This window comes from Catharus ustulatus, chromosome 1 (genome assembly GCF_009819885.2).
Source record: "Catharus ustulatus isolate bCatUst1 chromosome 1, bCatUst1.pri.v2, whole genome shotgun sequence".
In the NCBI taxonomy this organism is placed as follows: Eukaryota; Metazoa; Chordata; class Aves; order Passeriformes; family Turdidae; genus Catharus; species Catharus ustulatus.
The window spans coordinates 40,963,181-40,988,586 of NC_046221.1; the positions used below are offsets into that span (position 1 = coordinate 40,963,181).

At 39.4% G+C, this 25,406-nt stretch overlaps 1 long non-coding RNA gene across 1 annotated transcript in view; it reads right to left on the reverse strand.

Moving 5' to 3' along the window:
• Nucleotides 1-4,226: 4,226 nt before the first annotated feature.
• Nucleotides 4,227-25,406, reverse strand: part of LOC116999532 — a 34,829-nt gene continuing 13,649 nt past the window's right edge. Inside the window, exons 2-3 of the long non-coding RNA XR_004418577.1 lie at nucleotides 7,931-8,061; nucleotides 4,227-5,026 (exon numbers count right to left, since the gene is read on the reverse strand). This is a non-coding gene — a long non-coding RNA (uncharacterized LOC116999532). The remainder of the gene's footprint in view (nucleotides 5,027-7,930; nucleotides 8,062-25,406) is intronic.

Sequence of the window (25,406 nt, forward strand, 5' to 3'; positions counted from 1 at the left end):
TGTCACTTGCATTTTAAAGGAACATTAGGTTTTTCTCAGTTGGTAAATAAACATTTGAATCCTACTCATGAAAAATTGCAGAAGAAAGTAGTCAACATTTTTATGGTCTTTGAAAGAGTGCATCACATTGGCAATCTATCACTGTTCTATAAACGCAATCTGGAACGATTTGGTCTTGGCAATTGAAAATACTTGATTTGTGCAGCTGGCCCTGGATCTGGACTCAAGATTTCCCCCAGTGTAAAGTTATCTAATGTATCTCTTTTTACTCCCTGAACAGTAGCTACTTGATAAGGCATACAGTCACAGACAGTCATCTTAAGTTTAGCAGGAAAACTAGATGGTAAACACATCATTAATATCCAAATGGACAAAGAGAGGAACAAAACCAAAATGAGCAGGAGACAGAAAGTATGATAATGAGTAGCTCCATATTTAGGAAGCAAGGAATTGCCAAAACACCACAGAATATTTTTTATTTTGCTTATTTTCCATTACTTCTCATGGAAATCTAAGTCTTTTTACTTTGCTTTCCTAGTTCTTGGCAAAAGTACAATAATATAACCTGAAGCATGTCAGGGAAACAGGCTCACTTGAGAGTCTTTCAGGTCTGTGAATGATCAGGATATGAAAAGAACACTCAGCTTCTGTGAAGCAATAGCCAAGAAGCTAAACAGCATCTTAGCATCAATACACAAACCAGAAAAAAAGGAACAATTCCCCTGCTTGGACTCTATTTTTGTGAGAAGCCTAATTAATTACAAAATCTGTGTGATACTGAATTGACTGTAAAATAGATGAGGTTAGTTTTGTCCTTGAGAAAATTGACAAAAGTAGCAAATTGTCAGGATGAAGATGGCGGTCAGTCAGTAGCTCTGAAAGAGCTCACCAGTTAAATAGTTTGATTACTGAAAGTGGCGGATAATGTTCTTAAACCTGCCTCACACACCTGAAGATGTCAGATATGATTCTAACAGAACAAAAAACAGTTTCAGGGAGAACCATGGAAGTCCAAATATGGAATCCTGATGCCTGTCCTTGGCTTCAACAGCATGCTAATATCACAAAGAGCAGACACCTGGATAAGTATGATCAATTAGGAAAGAGTCCATGTGTTTTTCTTTAAGGCTATGCCTTATCTTGCAGGCTCAGTGGAGTTATTTGAAGAAGTCAGGAAGGAGTTGAATAGAGTGAACTGGCTGGTGTGGTTTATCAACTTCTAAAGCAACTTCAGTAGATTTCCTCACATTTAATTTCCTGAGAATTTCTAAAAAAATTCAAAAATAAGATGTGATGTTAAACCTCCAGTGCTCCTAGGTACCAACTTTGTTGGGTTATTTTTTAAATGAGCAAAGCAGTTAATAGTTGCTAAAAGGCTGTTTGTTACAAAGGCCCTTCAGTCTTGAGAGTAAAGTTACAGACATTAAAGTCCATGCTAAGTTTTGGTATAAAGTCCCAAACAGAAGTAGAAGATGATATTGTCAAGGTCCCAGGAAGCTGATGTTGCTGCAGTAGCTCCTGTCTTCTTCTCAGGTGTCGATGATGGCAGTGAGCAAAGCAAAGCAAAAGCAAAATAGTTAAAGCAAAGGCAAAAAGCAATGACAAAAAGAAAAAGCTGTGGCAAAAAGCACTGGCAAGAAGCACCAGCTCTCTCTAATGTATGTTCTTATATAAAATATTCCTAGCAAGCTAAGACACAAACTCAGATCACCACTTCTTAACTTATTATAATTTTAGTTTGTTAGCATACCAGGTTACGTATAAACTACGTAAACTACATATGGTCTATTTCTGTTTGAAAAATGTAAACAATATTTTTACTATAGCTCTATTATGTCTGAGCACTGTCTAAAGCTATGTTCTTGGAGCCTCAACTGAAAACATTAGCATGTTTTTCAACCTTCACTAGAACTTGCACTTCTACTTGGTCATTTGAACTTTTCACTTACTAAAAGCACTGAAACTTATTCTAAAACTTACTGACTCACTTATCCTAAAACTTAAACTTACATCGCTATGTATGAGTAGCTTATATTTCATCCAAAGGTTTTAATTCAATCCCTGCACTCTGATTTCTCTCCAAAGAATTCAGAGAGATCCCCTACTCACTAACTCCAATAGTAAGTGGAGTGAACAAATGGGCAGAAACCAGAGGAATGTGTGCTGGAGCCTGTTCTGGTTACAATATTGATAAATTACCTCTCTGTGAAGAGCCATGCAACTTACAAGACTGAGTGCCTGTGTAGATCACAGCAGTTGATACCTTTCAGTACAGATAAACATAAAGGGATGAGCCCTGGACAAAAGTAGTTCTAATGTCACATCTTAAATGATGGGCTCTGAGCCCAGTGCTAATATTCAGCAGTGAGATTGTTCCATTAATACATCAGTGTATCAATCAGTAGTAGTCAGGAATAAATAAAAGTCAAAATTGCAGGCTTTTGTAATAAAAATAGGTAATATTACTGTAACACTGTATAGCTCTATGGCTTGCCTACAATTTGAAAAATATGCATTTTACATCTGCCTGTGCTAGAAAATTTATATTAAAATTAGAAAAGGTGACAAGAAAAGCTTGAAGGATAATCTGAAGCAGAAAACACCTTCTATAAAAGAAGCAATTGAGCAGGCTATGACTTCTGATTTGGGGAAAATTATCCAGAAAAATTATGATTGGTATGACAATGGTAATTAGAAAGCAACTGTGAGCAGTGTTGTCTAACACAAGAACTGCAGATCTCCAAATGGAGCTAGTGGGAGCCAGATTGGGAACAAACAACAAAGAAAATGGTTCACTGTGCATCATGTACCTGACAAGTTGAAATATGTGCCAAAGGACACCATAGTATTATGGAGCATTTATATGATCTCCTTTTGTTCAGCAAGTACAGTAATTTCACAATTATAAGCCGCACCTGATTATAAACCGCTCTGTCATTCGCAGCGAGGACCCGCGTGCAACAAAGTTGACAATTAGTAACAGAATCACAGGATTGCAGGGTTTACTGGCTCAGCTTGTGGCCAGGCGGACTCGGCCTGCTCGGGGCTGCTGACGGGGCCAGGTGGCCCAGCTCGGTGGGGCCGCTCGGCAGGGCCGCTCAGGGCCGGCGACCACTGCCATCAGGCTCGCTCGCCCCAGCCCGGCGCTGCCCCGCAGCGGCAGGTGGGCATGGAGCCTCCTGCCTCCCCACCCCGCTCTGCCAGCACAGAGCCCGCCTCCGCCTGTTGTGCTACAGAGTAACCCATTTGTAACAATTGTGCAATTCCAGGTGCTAGACTCGGCACCTCGGTTTGCACTTCTGGGTTTGGAAATTTCCGAACTTTTCTCATATATTGGCCGCTCCTGAGTGTAAGCCGCATTTCAGTGTTGGGAGCAAAATTTTAGTCAAAATGGTGCGGCTTATAATCATGAAATTACTTGGAAAGTGAGAATGTGATCTTGGGTTAGGACAATCATACAAATCTGTATGTCCAGACCTGCTTTTTGGTGATTACAGATTTGGTGCATTGAGTATGACCTGGAAAAAGGAAACACAAAGCCATAGCAAAATGACTGCTAAGGAAGAAATAATGCTGCAGGTAAATCATATACAGGCCGTTATTTTTCTTTTTCTTTAGTGTCATGAGTGATTTCTGAAGAGGCAGGAGTTCTATTATTGCATCTGTAACTAAGACCATCAGCAACAGAGGGTTGTGTATAAGGGCAGGAACCTGCAGCCTGGAAACCAGTGAATCACTGATGTTGTGTTCCAGGTGGTTTTAAGCGGTAGAAAAAGAAGTTCAGGGCCCTGGAGAGTTGGTACAACCAATTGCCTGCTGTGCACTGTAAATCAGGGAAAGCAGCTTGCAATTATACAAGTAGTGTTGCAGGTCTTGTCAATAAACTCTGTTTTACTGATTATCAGAGAGGTACAAAACCTCTGGGTCAAATTGTTAGCGAATGTAAATCTCAGACAATTAAAATGAGGGTTTTAAAGTTTCAGAATCGGGTAAAAAATAAATCCTATGAAAAGGAGATAAACAATCATAAAACCTGGTTGAACGAAACAATTCCCTCTCTATCTCTCCTGACTACCACGTATGACTGCTCTAGTTTCACAGAAAGAAAAGCTCTGTCCGGTGAAAGAGTCATTGGCTACATAGTAATCTGTTCTACCATCTTGCATCCATCATTTTTACCAAAAAAAAAAAAAAGAATTAACATTTTACCTTTATGTCATCACATCCAAGATCTGAAGCCTCATCTAAAACCCCTTGAACTCATTGACTTCAGCTCACATTGGAACAAACTCTGAGAATATAAATTCCTGCTAGCAAGCTAAATAAAGATCTGGGTTCAATTCAGCTTGAACATAGATAAATTTAATAGTACTGGCATCAGTGAAGTTACACAGGTCTGCAAGCGCACCAGCCTTCATTCTGTTTGTTGCTGTTCAGTTGCCTTCAGTAATTCATTCCATGAGGTAGCACATCAAAATGGCATTTGATAATGATTTTCACTATAAGTGAAGGCATGAAGCAAAAGATTAAGTAGAAATCAAAGCTTCCAAGGTTTAATAATAGTATCTTACAAATAGGAAAGGATACTTTGCACTGTTTATGCCATGCATAGCATTTCAAAATATCGAAGCCAATCCCTTTTTCACGACAGCATGAAGTCAAGCTCTATCTAGAAAATGGTACATTTATAAGGATTTTAAGAAAAATTGTTCTTGCTATTATCTCTAGGATGAGATAGACTTTGCAGTAATGACATAAAAATATTCTTGCCTCCAGTGTTTGATTGGCATAATCTGTCCACAACACCTACAGAATATGATATTATATTGCAGGAATGTGGCATCAGTCTTTTTTAGGAGCAAATATTTGGAGCATCTTGAAATATTTCATTGTCATGTCTGTGTCTGTGTGTATCACAGAAAATAAGTTCTCCTGCTGGTCTCTTGGGATGTGTCTTCTTGTGCACAGAAGTACTAATTACAGTCTTCATCATAGCATAGAGACATAGCTTATTGTGGTGTCTGGGCTGGAGAAGACAAGAAAAAGTAAAACAGAAAGGGAAAACAATTCTTGTAAGTATGTCATCTGAGTAATTGCTTTGAAGACCTGCTACACAAATTTCTATTCTAATATTTTCTATTGCTATAAAACAAGTGTCACAAATTCACACAATTTAATACTGAGTTTTGGTTGGGGCTTTTGTTTTCTTGACTGACAACATTTTTTTTCCCCTATATCTCAAAGAAAATCCACCAGTGTTGTTCTTTACCAAGATTACATTAAACATGCCATATTGGTGGGAAAGAAGATAACCCTCAAGAAAACCACCTAGAACAGATCAGTTCTTGCCCAACTCTTTCATTCCTAATCACGCAATGAGAACCTTGAGTGGGTTCTGAGAAGCACTCAGAATCCACAACATCCCATCTACTCACTGAGAAATTTTGCCTAAACATTTTTTGTCATATGGGGAATCAAATCTCTCAAACAAGATGGTCAGTTGCTGTCTCGATGAGAGTCTCCATCGCAAGCAGTCTTGCAAGAGCAGCTTCTACAGGATCAAAATGCAACACCACAGTTTGTTCTAGTGATTTCTTACAGTCCAGTTGGTCTGTGGTCCTACATGACGACTACAGTACATCAATGATCCATTTCTATTTATTATCGTAAAACTATGCACAGAACTTCTTCTAGCTTTCCTACTGTGTACAAAGTGTTCTATTTCTAAGCACAGACTAGTGAATGATTTAGGTTGGAAGGGACCTACGAGGGTTGTCTAATACAGCCTCCTGCTGCTCCTGATCCTGCCCTTAATTGGTTCAGGCTGCTTAGGGAGCAGCTGACTAGATTGCTTAGGTTGATTAGTCTTACTGACTAATCTTGCTGACTAGTTATGTCTAGAACATTTCCAAAGACATTTCTTCAGCTGCGTTTTGCAGACTATTTAAATTTATCCATGTGGCATTCAGCCACTTGGCTCACCTGTCACTGGAACTAACAGTATCATTGGGACTGCCCAGGATTCCTCCACCCAGGACGGAGTTCAATACTTTGAAGCACACAAATAGTGCCTTACTGTTCTAAGCTCAACAGGCAATTGTCTGAAATTTCCACGTTGACAGTTGCTAGTCCATTGCTGTAACATGAAACAGCACAGAGACCATTCTACTGCCTTATTGTCTCAAGCCAGTCCATTGCCACATCTACTCAGAGATCACCAGGACACTTAATGGACCAGCAATGGAGCTGAAGACAAAATTCATTGGCTATGTGCACAGATCAAGTGCTGGTACCCATCTACATCAAACCTGAATTTAATAATTTTATCACAGCTGTAGTTTAAACCCAAGCTTGTCAAAAATGCTTCATTCTTGGGTCTAACCAGGCCTACCACTTCACTAAATGTAATACTAACACACACATAATTATGGGGTAAGAGAAATTTTTCCCACTTCAGCACTTCCATGCATTTAGCCATGTGATACTGCCACATTTGTGAAGCATGATTCTATTTATATGTTCAAGTAGCTGTCATAGCAGCCTCAGCATCAAATAGCTGCTCTGCTGGAGTGAGCAGACAGTTGCTAATGGGAAATTTTACAGAGCTCCTGTGGACAAACCTCATGCTAAGCAGTATTGCGGCTTACTGTTGAAGTAAATTTAGAACAATTTTGCGTCTATTAAAAAATTTCCGCTACATAAATGGGCGTTTTTAGCTGAGGGCGGTGCCACCAGGGAATTATCTGGATACATGCACTTCAGCAATTCATTTTAAAGAAATCATTAGCAATGGATTTCCATCTCCGACATACAGCTACCTCAAAGTTTTCACCCTCAGTTAAACTAACAAACAAACTAATTAACTAACCAACCAACCAACTAACTAACCAACTAACTAACTAACTAACTATCAAACTTTAAAAAAACCAGTCATGACAGAGCACCAGCATCATCTTTTGATTTTTCCTTGAGACATACCGGTGATTACTTCATCAACAAATTGAATGTGAGACTGAAATGGGAAACAAAACCACATAAACTAATCTAGAATGGATGTGTGTCTCATATTTCCATTTGCATGTAATTCAAATATACTAACACAGTACTTGGTGGTAATCCAAAAATGCCATCATTTTTCCACCAGCTTTCTGAGCAGAATAGAGAGATATGTACTGTGCTTAGCCATTCCTCTAACCCACTTCACAGGAGGAGCCACTTTTTCACTTTCATGGGTTTTTTTCCTTTGTTGCTTTCTGTAACTTGAAGACTTACAAATATATATATACATAGTTTCATTCTAGCCATGGATATTTTAATAAAAAATACTGCCCTCTGTAATCCTATAGTTGACCATGATTTGGAACAAAACAATGTTTACAATGCTTATTGTTTTGAATGGGGAAAGTTTACCATCTCAAGGCAAGAGATGCAATCAGGCATGACTTTGGTTTACGGGGCCAGATCTCCAGTGCCTCATGTATAATCCAGAATTAAATTAACTAAAAAACTTATTACATTTTATTATACATTTTTATATAAATAGATAAAATATTTTATATATTTATACATATAGTACATAAAAACCATAATTAATTATTAAGTATATTGCTTTATCTAAAATTGATTTGAACTAAAATTCAATAATTTTATTATTATGGAATTATGACCTTATAGCCAAAAATACTAACAAATTTTAGACCAAATCTGTGAACTCACAGGTTCATTTTCAATAGAAATTCCATACTTCCCTTGACACTTCCCTTGAGGAAAGGGTTTCTGCAGCTGCCCAGGCAGGATGGTTCAGTGAGATGAGGGCTGAGCATGGCAGTAATTCCAGTGGAAAAGGACCACTGATATCTTAGCCCCATATGCCATTTTTTTAAGGTATCAGGGTACACAGAACACCAAGACATGTTCTGTACATACATACCTGCCTCAGAGCTCCTCTCTGCTCGTTACAGATCTTGTCATCCACTCTCCTTCTCTGTGTGAAACACAGACTCTCCAGTAGAGACTGTGCTATTTGTAGCACCGCCAAGTTTAATCCACCTGCAGAGGCACCTGGAAAAACAATTTCATACACACAAAAGTACCTATGGAGTTAGAACACTCTACATCTTAGCACTTCTACTTTAGTTCAGAGAAGCAACATCAGCAAATATAGGTCAAGGAGAGGAATTTATTCAGGTAGTCAAAGTCATCAGAACAGCCCAGTCAAGTAGATTTGATTCTTCAGGTAGCAATGAACTGATAACCTGACTTTATCTGGAGTTCCTTGCTGAGAGTGAAGTACTAATGGGATGTGTCATGGAAGCCTTGGCAGTGAGGATATGCCAAGCAGTGATGTATACTACTAGGATTTACTTGCCAAAGGGTCAGTGCTCAGGATGCAAATTGCCGTTCGAGAAGCGATTAACTACAGGTTACAGCACCATTCATCAAGGAGTGGAGACTTTGGGACAAATTGAGATGTTATAAAACATTATTCATTAATTATGGCCCATGAGAGTCTACCTCCAGCAAGGGATTGCCATGCTGACCAGTTTAGTGCAGATGATTACCAGATTTTTCCCTGCCTGTTTTGGGGTCCTTTTGACTTCTTGGTCTTTCTTCACAGATTGATCTTTGGAAGCCTTGGAACAAAATCATGGCCCTGAACCTGCAAATTGCTGGCTCATGGTCTGTACTGGCTCACCAATTCCAAGTGTGGCCCATTGCTACCTTTCAAGGAATACAAAGAAATGGTTCTAAAAGAAGTCTAAGGATAGAGGACGGAGTCTAATGTCGTGTCGCAACTCGTAGGGCAGCTCCCACCCATAACAAGTTGTCATTACAAGAGCACATTTTAGCACCCTGAGTGAGAGAGCAGCATCTCATGGTGACACAGATAAGGTATCAACAGGGGCTCTAAGGAAATAAATCACTCTGTACCCATTAATGCCGGGAGATCATCTACTCGTGTTGCAACATGACTTTATATCCTGGCTGGAGTCCAGGCTTTGTTACAATTAGCATATTAGCTTCAATTATGTGAGCCTGCAGCTAGCTTTTAGCTACTATCTGTAATTTACCTTAGGAAGAAGTTTGATTTTGTCTGTCTTTTTCCCAATGTAGCTTGATTGAGAGTGAATTTTATGCAGAAAATCTCTTCTCTGGTTAACATACTGTCTATTTCTAGAAGCTCTGGAGTCAAGATCCTATTTCACATCTCAGGAAATCTGGGATGGGTTTCCCTGTGTGCACAGCTTGGGTGCTGGTTGTTTGAAGATGCCCAAAACGTCCAGAAAACCCCTTAAGTTTATATCTCACTCCAATATAAGTTTCAGAAGGCACTCAGCATAGAAGGGTTGTGCTAAGCCTTTCAGTGAGCATACCCCATTTGGCAAAAAACAGAGGCCCACCAGACAAACCATTGGAAGAATTGGGAGAAAAGTGTCATATAAAATATTGGCTGGTGACTTAGACTTGAGACAAGTCTCTGTTTGATTGTAAACTTAAGGGACACAATCTGGGCAAATTTAATATTTTTGCATGCTTTAACAGGGGAGGAGTTTAGCAACAATGACTTACAATGCTGACTGTAGCTCAGTGAGAATAAATTCACAGGTAGTTATGAGGCATTTGAACACTGCAGTGGGAAAAGGCCATGGATGTGCCTGGCCAAAACTGTCACGTCCTTGCTTTATGTCAGTATATTAACCTTCCCTCAATAGAATAGAGGCCTAAAGATAAATTATTTCTCTCTCCTTAAAATAGCCTAGACACAGCTAAAGCAACAGAGGAAAAAAAAGGCTAAAAAACTGTTGGAAAGCTGAGAGCTGTTTAAGCTGAAGAGGAAATGGCTATGAAGGATTACAAGGAAATGTAGTAGCCCTCTTGGGCCTTTGGCTTAGCAGAGCATAACCATGATCAGCTCTTGTGATGACCTTGAGAGACTAGGAGGAGAGCAGCAGGTCTAGGATTTGTGTTCTTACATGAAGTAAGAGAATAGTCCATTAACTCATGGCAATGTGGGAAAATGGAAGAGCAAATACTGATTGACTGCTTTTTTAAGGAGAGATATAAAATGAAACACTTGTCACCAGAACAACTTCTGATAGATGAGATCAGAGAAGAGAAGAGGTGCCCCAGCTAAGCAGTATTCCTAGGAGTTTATCTGTGGATAATGCACATAATTGTTTTTACAGAGCTATGATCTGATATTTAATTTTTCCACCACATTGTGTTTTTGGCAGGATGTTTTTACTATCTCACATAAGAACCAAATTGTTTTGCAGCTTTAGGATGACAAACTCAAACTCTTCTTCAGGGTAACACTAAAAAATGAAGAGATAGAAAAAGACTTCAGTGATGCACAGCCCTTATGGGTTGTTTTGTTACAAGACATGTATCATCAACTTCCCACACATTTTTTATGCAGGAGATCTATGGGATGCTCAGCTTGATGCTCCACAGTATGCCACCACCATCAAACAAATGACAGGAAATTGGCAGCATGCTGTGGATTTACTTTCTGCAACTGAATGGGAAACGCTATTCAGTGTGGATCTAATACCCTTCTCTCTTCACCCACTCCTGCCATGCCCCCATGCCTTCAGGTGTCCAAAGCAGGTCTCAAGTTAGAGAAAAACCCAGTTCTTCATAGTTTGACTGTAAGGTTTGCCAGTGTACAGCAAAAACCTGGCCACTCCTCAGTTGCCACTTGGAAGAGATACAGCCCTCCCTCCCCTTCCCAACAACGCTCCAGAGAACAATTTTTTTTTGTAAAGGGGAAAGCTGGAAGAGAAAATACTTAATTAGGAATTTCAAGAAGAATTAGAGTGGGTGGGACATTATCACTCCATCTGTGTTTGTGTTACAATTTCATCTGGAAACTAAGCAGTCCATTGCACATGCCACTATAAATGACAGCCTGTGCCCCAGGCTGTTCACCCCACAGACAATTAGTAATCATAGCAGTGCTCTCAAGTGGCCAGCTCTGAGTCACACATGGTACTTCTAGTACATACATACACCTTGGACGTTCCACAAGCTGCTAACAAGGAATTTGCCAATGTGGCTCTGAAAGGCCTAGAATTGTGCATCTTTCCTGCTTTAGATGAAGACTTATACAAGTTGGGAAGTGTATTGCCAGTGCTGTATTCTCCTACCCCTTCATCTCCAGGGTTAGCCCTCCCTGCATACCAGCTGAGGACAGCTGGCTGAAAAACTGGCCCAGCAGTCCCCTGCAACCCCTTAAAGTCAAAGGCATTGGCAGAAAGCCTCATTGTGCCTAAGGAGCTGCAAGGAGCTCCAAAGTAAAAAGTCTGTCATACTGCTTTTAACAGCCCTACAATGAACTGATTTCCTTGTGGATCAAGATTACAAATACACAGCATGACTACAGATAACAGCAAAGGTGCAGAATCTATTATTATTTGCTGGACTATACCTATATAGCCACAGAGAATGGTCCTTGGTACCACTCCAAGCTGAAAAAGGATCTTGTCCATAGGATTTACATGATGAAGCAAGCCATCCTCAAGGGCAGCATTAATATTTCTTCCTGCTCTTGAGTTGGGCCTGGCACTGGGCTCTGGGGTACTGTGTACAGCCATCTCCATATCTGTGGTTTCAAGGCAGAATTGATAAGGCAATTTCCTTCCCCACATAAACTTTTTCTCCTCCAAAGTCAGGTATGATTGTTGGGTTACCAACCAGAGTGAATTTCAGCTGCCTAAATGAAATCACAGAATGTATAACCTAGAGAAGGCACAGGAGGGGATGAAAGCGAATCTCATTAATGTGTACAAATACCTGAAGAGAGAGTGAAAAAAAGAGGGAGACAGGTTTTTTCAGTGGTGCCCAGTGACAGGACAAGAGGTGACAGGCACAGACAAAACCACAGGAGATTCTATCAAAACATAAGGAATCACTTCTTTCTGTTTTTACATCACTGAAAGTGATGAAGCACTGCAACATTTTGTCCTGGGAGGTTATGGATTCTCCATCCTTGGAAATATTCAGAAGCTGTCTAGACATGGTCCTGGTCAACCAGCTATAGGCAACCCTGCCTGAGGTCCCTGGAAAAAAATTCATATGTGCACTGCTTTCTCTCACAACAGAGTATTGGCAGAAAGACGTGTAATTTCCATCAGAGCTCACAAGCACAATTAAGACTGCAAAAGACAGGCAAAATCTAACCCTTATAGTAAAGAGCTGCTCAAAACAATGCTGGTTGTTACAGTGGATAAAACACATGAAAGGAGATGCTTGAGGAAGGACAGATGTGATGCCTGCATCTTAAAGGCAAATGCAGGGCGGCAAATCTTTTCCTTACCAGATGGCTGGTGCCATGATTACACAACCTTTAAGCACACTGATGGAGTTTGAGATTTTCTATCTTGCAAGAAGTAGCTTCAGATGAGTTTCAGCAAATATGCACCGTTGACTTTTATTCCATTTTAATAGACTTTTGCAATTCACTTTTAAAAATATACTTCTACTTTATGACTGCTACTTTCTCATACTCCCTTCTTAATCTCTTTTCTCATAGAAGTTTAATTATGTAGAAGAATCAATGTGATGTATTTAACTTTCATATGATTTCCCTGTTTGGTAATAATACCCTCAATTAACTACTGTTCTCATTAACCAATTTACTCATTTATAATCAAGGGCAATGGCTTTAACTGTTCTAATAATATGCCTTGTTAATAATGTCTTAATGAGGATTACCCTTATACTACTCTCAGAAGCTTCCCTTTTTCCCTAAAATGAGCAAAGCATATTAATGAAAAATAACCTTCTGTCTCCTGGCTAAGTGTTTTGTTGGAATGAAAAGAAAATATGGAAAAGTACTGTAGACTTTTTACCTCCATAGGCTGCCATTTAGAAAACCAGTGAATTACAGTAGGTGGAGTACATGATGCACTAGTCCATAAATCAGTTCTGCCTCTTTCTTACTTGCTATAATTAGACATCAAGAGGCTCCTTTTATATCCTCACTTGAATCAGGATGTAGGCATTCTTATCAGCTTCACTGGACTTAGCAAAGAGAATACTGTTAATTAACTCAGGGAAAGAAGTGAAATCAAAAAGAAATACTGAGTCAAGCTTTTATCAAATTAAACTAAAAGATCAAATCTAAGAGAATCATCTCCTATAGAACTAAGGAAACACAATAAAACTGCAATGACTGAATATATGTTGTGCTAGCAGTAGCATAGAAAATTTAATGTTTGGAATTGACAAATAATGAGACAAGTTTACCAATGATCAGCAAAAAGAATATGTTAAAAATAACAGCTCACACATTTACAGGTAGACTAGAGAAGCTCCATAAGAAATCTTGCATTTAACATAAAGGGGAGCAGAAGTGTAAATCAATGCATGGTCAGGCAACCTTGGAATTTTAAGTGTTGCAGGAAGAAGCACTTGGTGAAAGACAGCTCTCTGATGCATCCAAGCTGATAGAGAACTGAATGCATCTTTCCTTTTACAGTTTGCCAAAACAGAGCCCCCACAGGCTGGGCTAAGAGTCTCTGAGGACCAGAAACCTTTTTACAATCAGCTGTGCAACGCACATTTGCTATGCTGCATTCTGTACACATAAAGACCCCTTGACCTCTGATGACTATGGTATTATAAGACAAAATTATAAATGCCTGAAGTCCTCCATTTTCCATCATTTTACTCAGATTTCTCCGTATTTCCCATTCCAGCACTGTTAGGGTTTGAATCTTGCGTCCAGTGATCAATTAGGATTTTAAGGCATACTTAGGCAAGAAAAATAATTGAATCTCATTAGCTCTAAGTACTGAAGACATGGCAATTGATATGACAAGCATCTACACTGAGATGGAGAGAAATCAGTCTTCAGAAGTCAATATTTGCCCGCATTTGGAAGTGTTGGTTTGCCATAATCAGTTTTTTCTTGCCTATATTTTTGGTTTTAATAAGTGGAAATGAAAAAGATAAAAAGAGCAGTGTCCCAGCAATATTTCTGTTCCAGAAAAGCCATTGCAGCTAGAGCTATAAAGTGTTCAAATACATTCATTCTGTTTGGGATTTAGAACACAGTAAAAGTGTAAATGTCACACGATTTTTCAAACTTTTGGAGAGATATGTGATCAAGGCCTATTCACCCTACACACTAGTCTATACCTTTTATTTATATTTTTGGTCAGGCACAAAATTTGGAACTAGCCTCAGTATTAATCTTTAAGCTGAAAATTTTTAAGAAGAGAATTCTCTAACACAAAAATTTCATTAGTTTCCATTATTTCTTGGAAGGTTACCATGATACCAAGAAATACACATGGATGAAATCTTGTTTGCACTAAAATAGTCAGGCATTTTCCTACAGACTTAATTGGAGGCAATATTTTACCTAGTATTGTACAAGGAGTAGGTTTTACTTTCCCTCGAGGAGTCACAGTTTTTTACTGGTAAGCAGGTAGTATCCTTTATACAGCAATTCTGAGGCAGCTCATGCAGGTGATAAAAACTCACTGAACAAATTTTGATGCATTCTGAGACCATATGAGAAGGTAATTATAAATTCATAGAATAGAGTTTTCCGCAAAATGGGGATGATTTTGTTCTCTTCCTTGGGCTTCAAAACAATGTAAGCCCTCTGATTTGGTACTGAATTTAACAATGAGCTCCTTGCCCTTGACTGTGTAAAAGCTACTTCTAAATCACTGGCATGCCAGTTCAATTCCATCACTTATTTATTTTTTTAGGCTGGAAGAATTTAAAGCCAAACTTAATTAAGCTTTTGACATTGTGAAATGGCATACAGAAAACTGTTTTAAATACGAGCCTTGTGTGACTTGGTTCTTGATATCAATTCCATTTTGATTCCCTACATTATCATTGTTTAAAAACATGTCCTAAAGCTCTAGGTTTTTTTCTATGGCTGGTGTTTGTCATCTTTTGCATACATCTATGCCTTCTTTTGCAAGTAAAGACATGCATGTTCCTATGGAATATTTTATATTTATATTGTATGTACTTGGCTGGCTCCTGATTACATCTTGTTTCTCCCCAGATAAAAATACCTGGGGTACAGAGACAGACAACTTTAGATTTCTGTTTATTGTGAAAATCAAGCTGAATCTAGAGGGGAAGAACTGGGGATGAAGCCAATCAGCACCTGGTCTGATATTTTTAGGGCTTACCTGACTGCTAATGAACAATGATATTTTCCTTCCTATATTTGCAGGGCTGGCTTGACTATGACATAAATAGAGATGAGAGAGGTCACAGAAAATGATGGAAAGAAGCATGGCTGAAGGATGGGAATGAAAAAATACACACAGAATGTAACTGAGTCATAAACCAAGACATTGGAAAGTAGAAACCATAACCTCCTTGGTCCAAACTCCTCCTGTAAACTATTACACAGCTTTAGGCCACCAGCAGACTTGGCTAGCTTGGGAAAATGGGACATTTTTTCATAACTTCTAGCTAAAGTCTTGGTCCTATTAGGCTTCAGTGTTTTATGAGTCACTAGGATTTCAGTGCTAATGAGCTAAACTCCAACTTCACTTATTTGAAAGCCTGTGTTTCAGCCAAAATTACTCACTGATATATAGTGGTAGCTGTTCATTCACTTAGTGAGAAAAGGCATATGAATTCAAAATAACCTTCTACCTCCTGTCTAAGTGTTTTGTTGGAAGAAAAAAAAGTATATATATACTTAGACTTGCCATTCGATTATGCCCTGGATGTTAAATCACACTGAAGTAATGTGATAGAACTTTGTTTACATAAACTGGTTGAGCCTTATGATAAATTTCTCCCTGATAACCCAGGATTGATGCCTTCAAGTGTTTTCCCGTCAGATAAGGGAAAAGGCAGGTAAGCAGCAGATCCTTTGGAGGTGGGGTAATGCTTTTTTTCATGCCAACTTCCTCCCTCCCAAGAAAAGCACATCTGCATCTGACAGTGTAAAACTCCCCTTCACAGGAGGTATTGGGTGTTCACATGGAAGCCAGAAGGCTTACTCCCTGCCAGTTAGGCACAAATGGCACAAGGAAAAACAGGGCCAAGCAGCAGCTGGGTCATTAGAAGGGGTCACAAACCATCAAAGACCCCCAAAGTGCCTCCCAACTCATTTGCGCAGTGCTGCTTCTGACAGTGTAAAATCCCTCTGCAGGGGAGGTGTCTGGTTCCTGCTCCAACCTAATTGTTTTAAAATAAACCTGGCTCATATGAACACAGGTCATTCACTGTCCTTTCACTCTAATCCACCACAAGGGATCTATTAACAAGAACCTCAATTATCCTGCCTCAAAGGTGGGGTGCAACAACTAATAAATAAAAATCTATAGAGCTGGCAGGAGAGGCCAGAAGTGTCAAAAGTGGTCATATTGCCATTTATTGCCATCCTTAGCTGAAAAATTAAGAGATGTTCTGTTCAAAGCACATGAACAGCATACAAATGAGGAAGATATTTGTTTACACAAGCCAGACTGCTTTGATTCAAGAATCAGTCAGCCAGCTGCCCAACTTGAAAGATGGATTACACTTTCACACACCGCAATCAAGGCCTAGGCAGATCTCCACCATTTCCTGGTACATAATATTTCAGACTTGAGGTTTTAATCATTGGCTTTTGAGACACAGTTAATTTAACCCATTTAGCATCAGCTTGGATGTGGTACCTGAATACTTCCACCTACTTGTTCTGAAAGGCTGTGGCGGAGACAGGAATTTATTTCATCTCTCTTCATTGCTAAAGAAAACCTAGGTCTGTGTTAAATATTTATACTCTCAGCATCAAGATATCCATCCTCATCTGCTGAGGTATCGTCTCAGTTCTGTTCTTCTGGGCCAGGTGTTGCATCTTGCATATCTTGCAGCTTGTGATGGAGAAGTGATAAACCATAACAAAAGCTAAAAGGACACTCTTCAGAGTTCTCTGGGGGAAAAAAAATACAAAACCTTGAGGAAGAGACCTAGCAAATATTGCACAAATTAAAGATTAAAAGAAAGGGCTGTCCTGATGACATATCTGTTGGGATCTGGCTCTGTGCTTTTACTTCTGAAAGATAAGCCCCTTCATGAGTCAGTAATAACATAAAAATAATTGAACATCCTGCGAGGAGAGGTCTGTCATGTTCCTGTATTTCACTGCTTCAACAACCTGATGTTATTAAAATTTCTTGCTATCTTCCTGCTATTAGGCAGTGCCTTATTTGATCAGATGATTATGAATGATGGAGGGGACTGTTAGTTTATAGAGTTTCCTTCTGATACAGAATTACATGGTAGACCGATTCAACCTGCGTGTGAAAGCAAAAATAAGAATTTCTTTGCCTCCTTTCTCATTTTTCTATTTTGATTTCCTTATATTTTTTATCCAAGAATGTCAGAGACTAGTAATATCCCATGACTCCATTTCACACTTACTTAGCAATGGTATTTATGACTTACCTCTGGTAGCAATCTGCTTATGTGAAGGTATGCAATTTATCTTGGGATCAGGCAAAACCTCCTTTTCCTCTTTTCAGATGATATCCTTGTACTCTTTTATCTAACTGAATTACCAGGTTTTCACTACTTTTCTGCAGCTTTTTCCTCCTTCACTTCTATATGAGACAAATATCAAGATGAATGTCTGCTTTTACAATGTATTCCTTAGAGGGGAAGAGCACGGGAATTTGCTTTGACATGCTCATGCTTATAATTGTCTGGAGTATTCTCAATACACATCAGTGTATTATCTTTCCTAATTTCTTTTTAATCCTCTACTCAGCTCTCTAAAGAGCTGGTATTGAGTGTCTTCCTAATATCCCTGGATGTCTGGATGCTCAATGCATATTCCCTAGCAGAAACAAAATCACGCCCAGGCTCAGCCCAAGAACGTAGCACTTTTAGATAAATACATACGAATATGTTAGGAATCTCACATCTGTGGTTGTAATGTTTCCCCTAGCTGATAAATGGATATGGTCTGGGCACTACAAGAAGAAAAATAAAGCCCACCATTCTGTTAGAATCTAGTTTTACATCACACCAGACATTTCCATTATCTTCTCTACTATGCCAGAAACAGGACTATGTGTTTCTTCCTGCCCTCCACAAAACCCTGTGAGAACCCAGAGAATGGTCTCAGTGAACAAACTTCTGTAACAAAGAATAGACAACTCATTGGTGGAAAAAAGAGGCTACAGGAGGCATAACTATGTGACAGAGAGGACAGACTTTATTGCTCCTGATTCTTCTCAGCTTTCTTAAGTGGAGTTTCTTTCCCCCTGTCTTTGGCCTGATGATGCAGAATTTGCTTACTATGGCAAACAAATTCTGATAACAGCCAGAATCAAGCGATCAATTTAGAAACTTATTTACCAGAAAGATTTTCCCCCTCACATGAAAAACAATCAGAGCTGTTGCCATAAATCCTTTTCTGGCAGATGCTACTGCTGTGATAGTATCCATCAACCACTTTAGTCCCATTCATTCCTTACTGGACATGGTACTCAGTAGCCCCTCTGTCACAGCCATGAGTAATTTGTCTTCTGACTGGCTGTGCCAGAGCTTGGACACACTAGCTGCATCCTGAGCCTGCTGCTGGGTCTGGGAAGTTCTGGTGCTCGCTCAGTTCTTCATGCTCTATTTCACATCTTTGGAGGGGAGCATTCGTTTTACCTAAAGTAACTGCAGCTGCCTGAAAATTAGGTTTGGACTAAACTTATCAACTATATTGATTCTGTAGGCCAAGGACAGAAATAGGAATCTACTAAACACTGATGCTCCCCACCCATCTCAGGGTGGAAGGACTGCTTTCCTTACAGGCTTCACTAGAACAGAGTAGTGTCATCAACTGACTAGGCAACAATTTTTAAATACTGATGCAGGCTGTGATAGGCAATATTTTTACACTGCATTTATATATTTTTAGTTTTCTAAACAAGCAAACAAGAATTAGAAATACCATATGTGTAGTGATGTCCCATGTATTACAATATAGCGACATTTGTGTCATTATGGGACTTCGTGACAGAGTGCAACAACTACTGTACAGAAATCAGACAGAAAAAATCCTTTATGTCGTGTAGAAAAAATAACTTTGGGACAACTGGCAATGAATGACATTTGTGGCAGCTAACTGGTGCCATTCCTGCATCAGGGAATAAACTGAAATTATGAGACTAGGAACTACATTCTCCTGTTCTTTATATTCTTCCACTAATTCATCCTTTTCCCAGCTTTCCTCTTCTCCACCACTCTTCTGAGTCTTTATGTTCCTCCTTTCTCCTTATTCCCTTTAGATTATCTGTCCGTTTAAAATTCTAGCAACACAATAACTATTTCTCACACTTTTAATGACAGCTCATAATTGCTGACAAGAAAGAGAAGTAAACCATGTGAAAATGTGTATGCATTAAATTGTCATAATGTCACAGACACTGCTGAGATCAGTAATGAGGAGGTTGGGCCTTAGTTAAGACAACTAGACAGCAAATATATACCAGTAAGAAATGGTAGAATATAAAAATTAATAAAATAGTGGCTGCGGAAAGATAAATTAATATAGTAAAGAAAGCTATGTTAGAATCAGAGACAAAAAACCAGTTCTCTTTATGTAGCATAGAAAAAATAACTTTAGGACAACTGGCAACGAAGGACATTTGTGGCACCAATCTGGTGCCATTCCACCATTCCACAGGAGAGGTGGTGACTCCCCAAAGACTCGCTGCCTTCCTTACTGTAATCACTGCCACTGAACACACTCATGTTGGGCTGCTGCTATGGGCACAACCACAAAACTCTTCCATGAACCAGGCTCCTGGGACCATGGGCATGCAAGCATGTAAACTTGTTGGTTCACCAAATATAATTTCTTGATTCATTTTTTTGCACTTCTGCTTCTTAGTCCATGATATTTGAGGCAACAGACCAAACATTTTAGAGGCTCTCCTTACGAAGAGTAGGAAAAAATGATGAATTGTGCTGAGGATCCACCTGAGTGCAGCAGAAGGGATTTCACGAGAGAGGGAATTGGAAGTGTATCACAGTTTGTTTATTTCTGGAGCAAAATCTACAGCTCCTGCCTCTCTTACAACACTCTAGGAATGTTCACTTTTGACAGAAACATCATGAAATCAGCACTGTAATCCAGTTAATTGCTGGGTTTATGGATAGAATTGTAGCCCATCTCTGCTATAAAATGTGGCTTATAAAAGGCCAGCTTTGCTAAGGATTTGAAAGTCAGTTCATTAACAGAATACTTTTCTGTATCTGCTGCTGACAAGAAGAGGCTTTAAAATGGAAGAAGGTAAAAACTGGAGCAGTGAAGTTGAGAAGAATTCGCCTCTTTACATTTTTATGAGAAAAAAAAAATCATTACACTACTACTGTTGTAGATTTAAATTTAAGCCATGTCAGTCAAACCCAAAATTTCCAGTGTGCAACACTGAATATCCAGTACTCACCCCAAATCATCTGCTGTTGAAAACCTGATTGTGACTGCTGAGGTTTCAATAAGTGGTTCCAGTAATTTGGGTTGCATTTGGCCAGCTGCTGTTTAAGCCAAGCTCCCATAATTAGAGAGACCTGCCTGTGCTCCCCAGGGAATTGCCTCATCAGGACATCTTTGTGTATTTATGTGGACCCCTTCAGACTTTTTGTTTTCAAGGTTACCTAGAAAATGTGGTTCTCAGAAGCACAAAGTGATTCCTGCATCAACACATATATTAGTTGGAATGTATTCATTTTGATTAGGATAAACTGGGGATGGGGGAAGGGTGCAGGCAAGGGGAAATGACAAGAAACTGATAATCTACTTGTGATCTATTCAACAAATGTCAAAGAGGGTGAGATTTTGGGTGGGTTTCTGTAAGAGATTTCTGCTTTTATTCATTTCTAAGAATGGATGAGCATTTTAAGGGAGAGAGGTGCATAGCCCAGGTGTGTTTTGGAGCTCAGAGGAGAAAAGGAGGTGCCAGATCTCAAATCCAACACACTTTTTACACAGTAGAGGAACTATCATGCAAATCTATTTCAGTGATCTGGGTGTGTGCAGGAGGGATCCCAGATTTCCACAGTCCCTTTTAAAATAGCTTGCACACAGCAGTAAGGCTTGGCAAATGACCTCCTTTCACATGACTAGCCAGTCTTGGCTGACTAGCTTTTATAGTCAGCCTGTAATGTAAAAACATATAAAATACTAATCTTAAGCAGAGCTTATATTTTCCTTATTTCTCCCCTGATTCTGATTTCACCAAATCAAGTTAGTGGCTGATTAGTCCTAGACTTTACTTATGGAACACAAAACAGTTGTTCTCACGCAGTATTTCCCTTATTAAATTCTTGTTTGAGGTAGGAAAATGTAATTTTCTTTCTGGAATCTGAATGAGATGGCCACAGCCATAAGATTCTGTTACAGATGGGTTGATGGGACAACTGAGACAAGAATAGCTTTGCTGAACAAGCTAAGGAATAAATGCTCCTTGTTCTGGGAATGGAAGCTAATAAAAAGTGCTCAGGATGAGGAAATGACTGAGTCTCACAACTCCCTCTGTAAAGCTGAGCATCTCATCAGCTTCCCATCACAGAATGCTCTGGGTGGTGCCTAAGGTACTCAGATGATTTTCAAATATGCATTTCTCTGCTCCAGTGTTTTCCATACTTAATGTCTATTCTCAGAAATACCCCATTAACATCCTTTTTGCCGTAAATGTCCCTAGTGACTTGACATTTGGAATAAGCAGCTTATGTGGCCTAAGATGGCAGTTAATTTTAGCAGCAACAAGATTGAGATGGCAGTCCTCCCCACACAAAAATATGGGTGGCATGCTCATAAATCCAAATGTTAGTGGCTTGAAAAGGCTGACAACTTCTCCCCCAGTTTCATGGAAAAAAAAAAAAAAAAGAGGTGATTTCAATACAAATAAGAAGGATCTGCACACACTTGCCATGTGAGTTCACTGGCACATACCCTGCCAATACTGACAGTTTTATCAGTATCTTGGTCAAATACTCAAATCAGGCACATTTTACAGATTCATGCTTTTTGTCTTCAAATACTGTTGCTATGTCTGGAGAGCACTGCCAGGGCAAAAATAAGTTACTGCACATTTCAGAGCACTGCCTTCAGTGTAGCCTGGATTCTGTCAAGTGAAATTTCACCTGGGGAAGAAAACAAGAAAAAAAATGACCCGCTGTAGTCCTGAGCTCCTAGGTCACTGGTATCAATCTTGTGAAAAATTATTTATGGGCATCATTTCCACACAGGGCTGGTGGTCTGGAGGAAGCACCCACAGTGAGGCTCTGCCCTCAGAGAGAGCTGCATCCACATTACACTTCTCTCACCAGAATCAGAGCTGCAGAGGGTGAATCCCCATGATGGTCTTGGGGACCTGCAGCATGCACAGCCTTTCATCCCCATGAGAGGATAAGGACAATACACCCTACTAGAGGGTTCTTACTGCAAAGGAAGAAAGAGAAGAGGAAATACTTTACCTCCCTTGAGTGCTTGAATACCTGCAGGAAAGATGTAGGTTATTAAATTCTGCAACAGAAGAAGCCTGGTTTCTGCAGGTTGAAGTCTTGAGGTTTATTGATATTGCTTTATAGGACGGTACAAGTTATAGCTGAAAGTCTGCCTGGAGCTGGGACAGGTGTAAGGCCAAGAACTCTACTTTGTAGGGTCCCCCTGCACTCAACAGCAGGGTGGTTGCAACAAGATTCCTGGTTTCCCTTCTTTGTTGTCTTCCAGACCCTTTTCTTTCTCAAGTTTAGGTGATATCACACAGTTCAAAAATTACTGTGGGTAGAAATCAACAACTGCATATGACCATAAGCACAAGTTTTATAGGACAGGACACCATGTATCTGCATCAGCTGTATAATTATTCCGATAGAAATCTTTACACTTTAAATAGAGAAATCTGAAAAAAATTAAAAACTTCCTGCCTGGAAGTGACCTTTCGGTTACTCTGAGTCTCTGACAAATCTGGCGGCAGGTCACACTTGTATCATTGCTTAGTGCAGTCCTGTTCTCCTTGTCCCTGCACCAGGCTAATATCCCCCAAGCTGACTGAGTTCTTCTTAGCAGATTCTAAATTGTGTGCAACACTCTTTTCTACTCCTATTAACACAAACCTTGTTTCAGCTCTCCAATTTCCACAAAGTAGATGTCAGGTCTGGAAAGAAAAATCATCTGGACCCACATTATTGGTGTTGCTATTTATGATGTTGGGAGTTCCAAAACCATTTGCGGGGATGCTGAAGACACTTCAGGATGTTTTGCTTTATCCCATAACACACAGAAATGTGTAAATCCAGGCATGTGGGGAGAAGGTAAACTAAGTGTATTCTTGTAAAATCTGTAAGAGCTAATTTGCTAGCCCAGGATTGCATTTTCAGAGTGGGCTGCTCTCACTGATCACGTTGGGACATTGGCTGAAACACATTAACTCTCATCAGGGTTTCAGAATTTGGTGGAAAACATTAACTCTCAGGGAACCTAGGTATTTCAGAGCTGGAAAAAGAAAAGTCTGACAGCATTCTCTACACTGTTGGAGCAAGACAGAGTAAGACACTGGTTTCATAAGAAGTTCAGACTTAATTAGTGATAATAATACTATATAAATTTTATGGATCTCCTTTAGGCTCACTCATTGTTAAGCAAAGCTCTCATTAAAGCAAGGCAGAAAAGAGCAAACTCTGGCCAGAATGATAGCTTTAAAAGTGGATTTCCAGCTTTTTGTTAAATTTCGCTGCATTTTTCAGTCATTTATACCACAGACAACCAGTGTCTGCTTTGCACTGGGGTAGAGGATTATGGCAGCTAAGGTGCACTTTTTTTGTGGACTTCTCTGCATTTCAAACATTGGTAATTAAAATGACAAAAGCTTATTTTCCTGAAGAATTTCAATCACAGAAGAAATACAAGATAATTTAATCTCCCATCCTAATGCTTCTGCCTATCTTTTTTTGAGATGCAAGAGGTTATTTCTGGTCACTGTAAGAACCTAAGACTGCCAGTTTCAAGATAAATCAAGATTTGATAACTTGCAGCCATGTCCTCCAAGTTCTGGACACAGACTGAAATGATCAACTTTTGGAGGAAAAATAGTCCTATAATCCTGGGTATTGAGTACTGAAGTTTGGCTCTGATTTACATTTGAAAAATTATAAACCCCAAAGTATTCAGGAGATATAAACCCCGATCTCTTAGATCACTAAGGATCAATGATGCAGTGAAATACCTTAACATATGACAACCCCCTTATTTGCCATTGTGCATTTCAGGACTCCGTCAAGTTGAGGTAGAGGCCATGCCAAAATATCTGGTGCACAATGAAATGAGGACTAAAAAGATTAGGCATGAGCCTCTAATTCTATTCAGGGCTACTGGCCAGAGGAAAATTCACAGATATGGGTTTTTTTGTGTCTTAGGTGGGTTTTGCAGCATGTGCCTTAAATCCTGCTGCTAATTCTGACTCCCTTCTCTCCTTGTTACATTCTGCTTTCTTTACTATAGGTTTATCACCTGTCTCCTGGGTAACAGCTCTCACTACTGAGGACTGGTTTCTTGTGATGGTATCCTCTCATATCTTCTCCCTGTAAAATCATAAGGACTTATTGAAAATTACTTTCCCTAGTTACTACTGACTTACTAATCTATATGGTCCGCAATTTGATTCATAGAACATTTCTTTCTGATCACAGACTATCATCATCATTGCAAGCATTTGACCTGAAGAGAAATCACAACTGACCTGCCCCCTTTTCACTTGTATAGCCAAACAGAACTCTTTAAAATTCCCAAATATTACAGCAGATTTGGAAGAGATGAGCCAAAAATAAGGAGATCAGGTATCTTTATGGTTTCTGAGTTTAACTTAACCTCCAAGTGATAGAATGGGGCTGCAGGTGACACAATTTCCCTTTATTCCAAGTATGGTGCAGCCTGTAAACACAACCTCCTTGTGCACATCAAATAGAAGAGAAATCATATGATTATTTGGTCACAGAAACTTGGTATAAAGTTATCAGAGCAGAATCAGAGCTCAGTGATTGTCATTATAGTATGCTATTGCCAGCTGCAGAAGGATGGAGGGGCATGAACAGACTCAAAAGTCTGGCAAGCTTTATTGCTGCATTTGATTTTGAAAAATCCTCCAAGTCTCTCTTTGTAAGCAAGAAACATACGGCATAATTCAAAATAAAATGATCTGTCAGAAAGGCATTCCAGTGAAATTCCAAATACTCTTCTCTCACCTGTTCACCCACTATATCAGCACCCTCTTCTTGTGGCACTACAAATAATTTCATTGACACTACTGTTGTTCCTGGGCATAGCTCCTACAGTGACACCTGTAACTTTCCAAAACCAAGGAATGGAACGACCAATTAATTTCTTCATGGTTCCACTTCTCATGTGCTACATTTTCATGTTCTAAATG